This window comes from Scomber scombrus, chromosome 18, assembly GCF_963691925.1.
Source record: "Scomber scombrus chromosome 18, fScoSco1.1, whole genome shotgun sequence".
Classification (NCBI taxonomy): Eukaryota; Metazoa; Chordata; class Actinopteri; order Scombriformes; family Scombridae; genus Scomber; species Scomber scombrus.
The window spans coordinates 14,121,013-14,130,656 of NC_084987.1; the positions used below are offsets into that span (position 1 = coordinate 14,121,013).

General features: G+C 41.4%; 1 protein-coding gene across 1 annotated transcript in view; it reads left to right on the top strand.

The window, feature by feature from the left end:
• The window catches only part of coro7 (coronin 7), a 106,493-nt gene that overhangs the window by 77,953 nt on the left and 18,896 nt on the right, over positions 1-9,644 (top strand). The gene's annotated exons all lie outside the window — the stretch shown is intronic.

The following is a 9,644-nucleotide window of genomic DNA, read 5'->3' on the forward strand; positions in this document are numbered from 1 at the left end:
TAGACAGTCGGCTCGGCCCCTGCATGCTGCACGGCGTCCTGCGGTCCAACACCAGGCCGCCTTATTACCACCCGATGGCTCTTTGCTCCGCGCACACGCTCGCTTTTTACGCATTTCCCGGCAGCAGACAGACTTTGTTTTATGGTCAGTATTGGGTGATCTAAGGCATTAGCGGCATCCACAGCTCAAATAAAACCTGTTACATCCAATAAGTCAGTGGCGTGTTCATGTTGATGTGTAATTGTCTCCTTACAACAAAGAACTACAGTGTATTTTTTCACTTTTTTTTTTTTTTTTTTTACAGGGGTGCATTTCCTTTATCACAGAAATACTCAACACGTCCTGTTATTACAGTCATACATTTCAAATTAAAAGCAGTGGCTTGTTTATTACCGCCTGCTAAAAAAAACAGAAACATAGCGCGTCTCTGGATTGTTTTAGTGTGGTTTCGCTTCGGGAGTTGCTCCCTCCTGTCATACACGACACAAAACTTTAAAGAGCTGCACTCGTCTTTAATGGCTTATATTTTACAAGGGACATAAACCTGGTGGAAAGTTTGTTTTCTATTCTTTAATTAATTATGTTAATTCGTGCGTTAGATGTTTTTAAAGTTAATTCCATCCAAACGCGGTTGTCAACATACCATTTCACGCACAGTCCTTGATCCCGCACCGCTTGTAGAAGCCGAAAAGTGTGAAATGTTTATCCTTATTTTTTAAGTCAAAGCAGGAAAACTCTTACCTTTAACTTCGGAGAAGTGAAGTTGTGATCACTCTCGCGCTTGCCTTTATCCAAGCGGAGCAGTTCGCCGATATAACTCCAGATCTTGTTATTTCTTTGCAGACGCACTTTAAAAACAGTCTCTGTGAACGCATTCAATTTACAACGATCAGTCTTCATCAAATCCTTAGAGACGAACACCAACCTCCACGTCAAGGAATGCGCTCAAGTGCTGACTCCCTGGACAAAAAGCGCTTTATTGGTGAGCGCAGAGGAGAGTTGAAGCAGAGGGATGGGAGGGGCGAGTCGAGGCGCACTCCTGCACAGACCGGAGAACCGAGAGCAACTCACCTTGCAGCTTGGCTGAGAGCTCGAGGAAAGAAATTCCAGCCTCCTTTCAGTTCACTGTATCTCGATGCCTACCTGCAGGACCTGTTTTAAGCAGGAGACATTAGTGGTTACATTAATTACTGCACTAAGAAGTTGGTTACATTTGAATGACTATTTCTTAATTACTTGCTTTTCAAGCGTGCCTTTTACTCAGCTACTAGAAAAACAAGCCACTGTCTTGCTTCAGTATCATGTTTACAGACACTTTGACAGGGTGAACGCTGGCATCAGATCACACCAAATCAAACTCTGGTTACACAACACCCCTTTGATGTAAAATACACGACCCAGTAAAGATGTGCAGTTTAGTAGTAATGTTTTTATGCTGCTATGTCCTCATTCATCAGTTTATTAATTAATCTTATATGTTGTTAAGCTGTCATTGACATATGAGGGACAGTAGGTTGCCTCAACAGTGTACGTGCGGTGTATATTTGCACATATGGTTTCTTCATTGGCAGAGCCATCCTCAAGCTGAGAAAGCTATTGAATGGTTCCTAACGCCAGTGACAAACTACCCGTTGGCAGCTGGCAGCCTATTTCAATGTCAGCCTGAGCGGCTTCCCAGCAAGGTACAGTAAAGTGATAGCTCTCAAGAACTGTGTCACCTCCAATGTGTACTTTTAGCCACATGTTACAGAATTGTAGGGTGCTGCATATTTTACGCTTGCTTTGGTTTGACATGCAGGTTCTTGCAAAGTTTCTGCTTTTGCTACATGTTGACAAGAAATTGTAAAAATATTTGGAAGCAGGCCATATTTCTTATTGTGTTGATGACACTCGCCCTCATACTGGAGGCATAGAGACTCCAACAAGAAAAATAATCTACAAGCACACCTCTGGCATGTCTCTTGAACCCCCCACCCACCACCCTACCACTCCCACACACACACAGACATACACACACCTCCTCCTCCCACCCTCCAGATCCTGTAGACAAGGGACACTTTAGTTCCACTTGTTTAGCCATGCTTATGTATTTTGCACAGTTTACCTTTTGATAGCAGTCTCCACACAGTCTGTGGCTCGTGCCTTTCTGCTGCTTGTTTTCCTCTTGCTCCTACTGTAGGAGTTATGCCCTTGTAACACACACACACACACACACACACACACACACACACACACACACACACATGCACACACACAGTACCATCTGCAAGGCATTATAGAAAATTGCTGGAATAGAGAAATGATTTCACACATGTCCTGCAGACTCCAGATGTAGCTTCTCAGTCGTAGCTGCAACTGAGTTTTACATGTTAAGAAGAAATAAAGAGAGGTTAAGATATAAATCTTACCCTGCTGTACTTTATCACACATGTTTGAGGCTCAGAAAATCAGTGCTCCCTCCCTCCCTTCACTAACCCTCCACCTTTATCACACACACACACTCACTGCAAACCTCTGTGTGCACACCCACAAGGTCTGAGGCTATGCAGGTACACTGAGGGGGAATTTGTTGGATGGCGCTGAGGACCAGCGTCTCCACAGCTCAGGTACTCAGTGACTCACCTACAGACTGGCGACCGTCTGTCTCACTTGTGGCTCGATTTTTACAACCAGCTGCTGAGCACACACAAAATTTCTCAATTTCAAAGTCAGCATGAATGGAAAGTTTCCACAGCAGGTTGTGCCATTAAGATAAGTAAATTGACAAATAAATATTATGTTGCAATGCCAACATGAACAAAGAGAAGTCATATTGTTCCTGATGGTTTTATGTTGTAAAAATTCAAATAGAAACTTGAATTTGATCTCTAGCTCATCATTACAGGCATGATTGGTCACAAAATTGCCTATCCTATTCAACATTGTCAACTGCAGTTCTCTGATTTTAATACTTTTATCTCATTTCATTTTTTAAATGTAACTGTTTTATTATATTTCCCTTATAGTTTATCTCCCTACCTGATGATTTAGATGCTACATTCATTAATTATTTGTTTATTTGATCTAATTTTTTGTTCTAAATGTTCAAATTTAAAGATGTTCTAGTTGAAAATTCCCAGACACAATCCTGAGGAAATGACTTCTGTGACCTTAACAATAACTTCAGTTTAGAGGACTGGTGGTGTCATGATTCAGTAGATTGTTAATCCATCAAAAGTGCCTGAGGATAAATCCACATTTCCACTTACAATTTATTGTAACATTCAACTTTATTAAAGCGACTTTGGAATGAAAGGGTTGATTTAAAAAAACAAAACAAAAAACATTTAAAATAGTTTTTCAACAGCAAAAATAGTTCTTCAAAATAGACGACCAGATGTGGTGACAAAATGAGACATAAAATCATCTTAACACTCATCATATGCATTAAACTGACAGCATTGTATTTAACTATCTGACATAAAACAATATACAGTGTTGTCCACTCTGCTCTGCATTTATATGACCAGAAGAAAGTCTTACTTCAGTCTGTTCCACATATTTGTACATTGCAGGACAGTCACAGGCATTTGGTCAGTGGTGTAAATCACAGTCTAATGGTTTTAACAGAATTACTGCATGTGCCGTCAGCACGTTTGGGCTTCTAATCACCCTGGCTCAGTAAAAGATGGCGCGGCAGCATCCAGCCCGCTCCATAACACTGCCCAGGGGGAACCAGTAAAACACGGGTTTGCTGCTGATCCAATTGCAGCTTGCTAACACTTTAAAAACTAGAGCACTCAGCCACACCGCACTATGCTTGACTTTTAGGGAAGTGACAGGGATTTCTTCTTCTTGTCCGTTTTTGTTTTGCTTTCCTCTGGATGGCATCTTTCCTAAGTTCTCTCTACAAATTTACTGTGTGTGTGTGTGTGTGTGTGTGTCTGTGTGTCTGTGTGTCTGTGTGTCTGTGTGTCTGTGTGTCTGTGTGTCTGTGTGTCTGTGTGTGTGTGTGTGTGTGTGTGTGTGTGTGTGTGTATGCACTGATTAAGTGTTTTGTCAACCAGACTGTCACCACTTTCTCTTTCCCCACCCTGTTAGGCCCTAATGCCCTCTGTTTTTCTGGCTGCTTTGTAGTCTCTCACATTTGCTTCATCATTTCTGACTCCACTCGTCCTTTTCTTGCGTCAGTGATATACGCTAACTTTTATTCTTCAGCTCAACTTTATTTCAAGTTCAGCTCTTCCTAAACTGCCTAATTCATGGATTTGGTATGGATTTAGATTCTGACACATGATTTATTCTGTGGCATTGTGGCATACTGCTGTGAACTAAAAACAAGTCACACGAGTAGAGTACCAGTGCATGATTGTAAATGTGAAGTGAAGAATAACTTGTGTGTATTGCAAATCAGTGCACGCAGTGATAGAAGCATCTTCTTGTGATAAATGACCACCTACTTTTTCCTGATTGTTATGTTCCTAATCAATATTTGCTGTAAACTGAATGATGTGTTTTTTATGTATGCTTGCTATAATGTATGCTGTAAATATCTAGTATAAAACAATCGTATTTAAGTATATAGCAGCATGTGCTGATGGGTTGTCCTTGACCCTGTGACCCAACACCACATCACCTTCCTGCCAAGAAAAAACACAGACCACCATGAAGACATAAATATAGTCATACTTCATAGTCATAGCTTCCAGAATTATGCCCATAGATCTATTCAGAAATATGAGCATGTGTCTCGGTTTGAGGTGCACACGCTTTGTTGTTTGCAGCATGCCTGTGGGTTTTACATATGAAAAAAGAGGAACTAGCAAGTTTAACAGACAAAGGAGTCGGCCAGTGTCCTTGCAGGACAACCAGAAGATGTTCACCATAGGAAGCGAGTCAGTGAGAATGTGAGTTGAGGAGAAAAGTTCACCACAGAGTGACACTTCACTTATCCACTTACTCCCCACATTGTCAGGCGAAATGACAAACATGCCTTCTTTTGAAGAATTGAAGTTAGCAGGATGATCTCTGCACAGCACTGCAAAAAGCTTGAAGTGTCTATCACAATTCTTTGTACTGTACAAGGCCAGTTTGTACTAAAAAGTCCAATATTTTTCACAGTTTCACCAATGTTTCCTCAATGACAAAGCTACAAAGAATACTTTTTTTCCCTTCTAGTGGCAGATATAAACACATTTTTGCATTAACTGAATTATTAAACAAGTGTAAATCAACTTTGCTGTGGAGTATCCCTTCAACATAACTTCATTACACTTACAAGTCATATAGGAATGTACAGCGTGGGTCATATTTTGCAATATTCAACACAATTACTGAGCACAAACACAGAGGGAGAGGGTGGGGGCGGTTGTTTTCCCATTAAGACAGCCTGGGAATGATCATCCCGGGTTATTTTCTGCTGGAGCCCCAGTTCAATCCCTCGTCATTATTCCCCCCAGCCTCTCTGTGTCCTTTAGAGGCTTAGGTGAGGGTGTGAGTAGGTCCTTTGTTAGTGTTTAGTATATCTGCATATGTATTGGTATCTGTGTTCATGCATGTGTGTGTGTTTTTGCATATTTATTCATGCCATGCCCCCTCTGTCCACAACTATATGTCTTGCTGTCACACATAAATCTGTTCTGACGGCAGCATGTGTGGGCTGTCGTGAGACATGAAGCCGGCGCAGATTTTCTTCCCACAACGCCTTAGCACCCAGTAGCTAGGAAAAACCGTCCATGGGAATGAACGCTACGCAGAGGACAAGAAACCTGGGAAGGGAGAGGGAATAAGTTAGGAGTAGCCATGGTTGATTAGTGGCTGCAATGGGAACATGACAGATAAATATGAGTGTGTTCAAAGCAGAAGTTGTCACTGAGAACCAACACATAATGCTATAATCAAATGCACTGGATCAGATAAAAGTCTGTACCTGTCTAAACATTAGGTGACATGTTGACTCTTCCCACCTGTCCTCTCTTGTTAGCTTTACGCATTACAAGTCAATCATGCTCCTAATAAAGCCGTCCTCCATAGAGGAATCTTTGGTGTATAAGGCTATATCAAGCACGCTTTGTTTTATCTTGTTTACATATATCAGCCCTGGTTACTTGGAGGAACATGTGACCCATAATGGACTTCATTTTCAGGGTGAAAAAGGCCTGGGGTGTCACCCAAAATATCATCTTGCCCTTTCTCACCATTTGTCTGTCAGAGGGAGGGTCAGACAGGCTGTGTTAATGAACCTTGCTTTGGAAACACAAACTTGGACGTCATCATTTTGAAAAAATTCTGGCTCCTGTTTGTTCTGCTTGTTTATTGTTTTGTTTGTGTGCTTTTTATCATTATTATGATTTTGGGCTCTTTTGTCATTTGTCTCTGGTCCCTTCATGGCATTTCAGTCCCATTGGAACAAGCTGACAGCTTCATGTGAGTTAGTTATGGCAGTGAACAACATTAAAATGCCCTCAACACAAGAACCTCAAGAACCGGTATGCTATAGTTTTAGGGATTCCAGGAGTAATTTGTTTGATGCAGAGGAGGGCGAGACAGCGAACACACAGAAACCTTGAGGGGTCAGACCATAGTTCACTTTGAGGTTTACTAGTCTGTTCACTCTGCTCTCACTGGCACTTCTCATTAAGGAGAGAGATGGAGAAAGACAGCACAGCTGGGCCGTGCATGTCTCAGAGCAGGACAAGCTATTAGTGCTCATTTTATTGTTAAATGGAAGAAAACAATCCTGGGTTTACCAACTTATAATTGTCAAGCTTATTGAGCACACGTTTCCCTTAGCAAATCTATTATTCATATTGTTCATGGCCATTTAGCCTTCAAAGTCTTTTAAACTAGACTCATGTGGGCGCTGTGTCAGCTGTGGTATCGTGACTTTGTGAATAGGGCCTTAACGGCTGGTTATCTGTGCTCACATAAGCTAAAAGAGAGGGATTTCTGCTTATCGCTGTGTCTCTGATAAGAAGGATAGAAGAGGAGAGAGTGCAGAGAGGCCTTAAGGAGAAGGGGTGAGATCCAAAGGGATGAGGGTGAGGGTGAGGGGGCGTCTGGGTGACCTCTGGTCGCTCAGTTGCTCTGAGGGTCGTCAGAAGTGGCATTTTCCCATGATCGCCATTAACAGAGATGAGACAGCGAGATCATTTCTTTGTGGGTTTTTTTTGCAGTAGTTCTTTTTTCCTCTAACCTTCTCGTTTATTCAATCATCGTTTGTCATTTTTACAATTTGTACATGTTAATCAAAATCAATTACAGTAGAAATCAATTGCTATTGTGCATTTGAGGACAATAGTTTGCAAAGGAGTTGCTTTGGGAACCTCCCACATCTCAACGATGTGTCATGTATGTTTATTGGTTGACCCAATCTTTGCTGGGAAGTGAGCTTAAACAGAAAAGAAAAAAAACACTCCAACAGTATACTCAAAATCTGTATTTTAAAAAAGAAAACAGTGATTCTTCTTTGACCCAATTAGGCCAATCATCTATTCTTCATCCCTCTTCTCATTCCGTCTTCCTTCATTTACTCCTGTCCTTCCCTCCTTCCTACCTTCTGGTCTTACTCGCTCCCTGCAGTCTGGTATGTCAGGTATTGAGTAACAGCAGAATGCCTGTGGTTAAGTGCAGGAAGCAAAATGAGTTCAGCTTAGTTACAGTTTGTTCACTATGACTTCATTCCTGTGTTACAGAAACTCTATCAGAGGGATGAGAACAACTATGCTGCACAAGTCACAATAGGTTATCCCAATGCTTGCAGCAGGGTTATTTACATGTTTTGATAAAATGGATAAAGGCAACCTATGCAGTGATATGTGATGTACAAATACCTTTTTACACACATTTAATTCACTTTGTGTATTTTTCATTGCATCATTTTTCTTCATTCTGTTTTTTTATTTCTTTCTAATTCTTTTCATATTTATGCAGTTGTAGTTTTTTTTGTATCAGGGAGTGCAGATGTAGCCTTTCTTTCTCATAATCTAAATTAAAGTGCTTGACAGAACCGCAGAGTGAAAATAAAGATTTCCACCCCTCTGACTCACAGTCAGTCTGATCCCTTTCAGTCCAGTTGAGCAGCAGACAAAAATGCTTGGTCACCACCCCCCCCCCCCCCTCCCTTCTGTGGACTTATCATCAGTCACATGATGTGGTGGGAGCGTGCCTTGTGTAGAGGCAGGCACACGGCACAATGCTGAGCTCCACAAAGAACATTTAAATGTCACAGGTTTTCTCTTTGGCAGTATTTTATAATCCCCTTCTGTCTCATTTCCTGTCTTTCGAAGTGTAAAATACATATTTTACTATTGTACACTACATTTTCTGCCACTGTTCATTGTTGTCCATCCTTCTAACTGTGTGGTTTTTCCTTGATTCATTGTTTCCATACTCTTATGGCTTTTCCTGCCCTGCTTGCATTTCTTTTCATTGTGTCTCTCTGTGTTGGGTGATCTTTTATTACGACACCATGCCACCGTTGAAAGCCACTTTGGGTTTTGTAAGACAATCAACAAGTAATTTGGCTTTAAAATGACCTGCTTATTTAAATAAAGGAGGTTAAATAAAAACAAACAAACAGGCGCACATGCACAAAGATAACAAGCCTTCCTTTCGGTTGTGGCACAAAGCGCTGATAACATTAACTTGAATTGATGGATGTGGAGGCCTTGACATCCAGGAGAGGTCGAAGAGACATTGATTAAAAGAAAAGAAAGAGCAAGAGAGAGCGTCATATTCTTATTGTTATCTTTTTTTGAAGTGTCCTAACTATGATTGTCATTTTGTTATGTTTTTTTTAATCTCATGACTCTTCAGCCTCCTCTCAATCTGCGAGGCTAAAGCTTGTTTGAGTTCAATGCAACACGGGCACCACTTAGCTTTATCCTTCAGAGGAATATGCATATGCTGTGTTAACAAATTGCTCAAAGCTGCCTCATGCAGCGGTGGAAAAGCCTGGGCTGATGCTGGATGTGGGCTTGTAAACGTCTGGTCAGCACTGCTCATTGTTAGGAGATGGTGGCTCAATGAGCGCCACATAGACGACACCAAGAGTGTGTGTTTCTGTGTGTGTGTGTATGTCTTTGGAATTCTCTTCGTCAAATGCATATTTTCTACTTTCCCTTTGACCATACCTCCCTCTATTTACTGTGAAAAGTTTACACACTTGAAATGTTAGTAATGTATGACTGGAATACTAAACTGTGCATTAGCAATGGTAACTCTGTGTGGGTGGTCACAAAACATGGTTTTCTCCTGACCAAGACACACATGGAGTGTGTGTGTGTGTGTGTGTGTGTGTGTGTGTGTGTGTGTGTGTGTGTGTGTGTGTGTGTGTGTGTGTGTGTGTGTGTGTGTGTGTGTGTGTGTGTGTGTGTGTGTGTGTGTGTGTGTGTGTGTGTGTGTGTGTGTGTGTGTGTGTATAATAGGAACGGGAGTCGATTCTTGTTGTACCAGTTGCAGCTCATCAGGGTGATCAAGTCAAGGCTACAGTGTCCTCTGTAACAATTTGTTACTTTCTTTTTCTCCCTTTATGTCCAGTAATTCTGCCAGATGTAGCACGATAGAGCTCAAAGCATTCTTATGAGGACACGTGCACAGACGCATGTACACAGACATTATGAAGACACGCATAACTATTGTGATTTACTACACGAATGTGATAG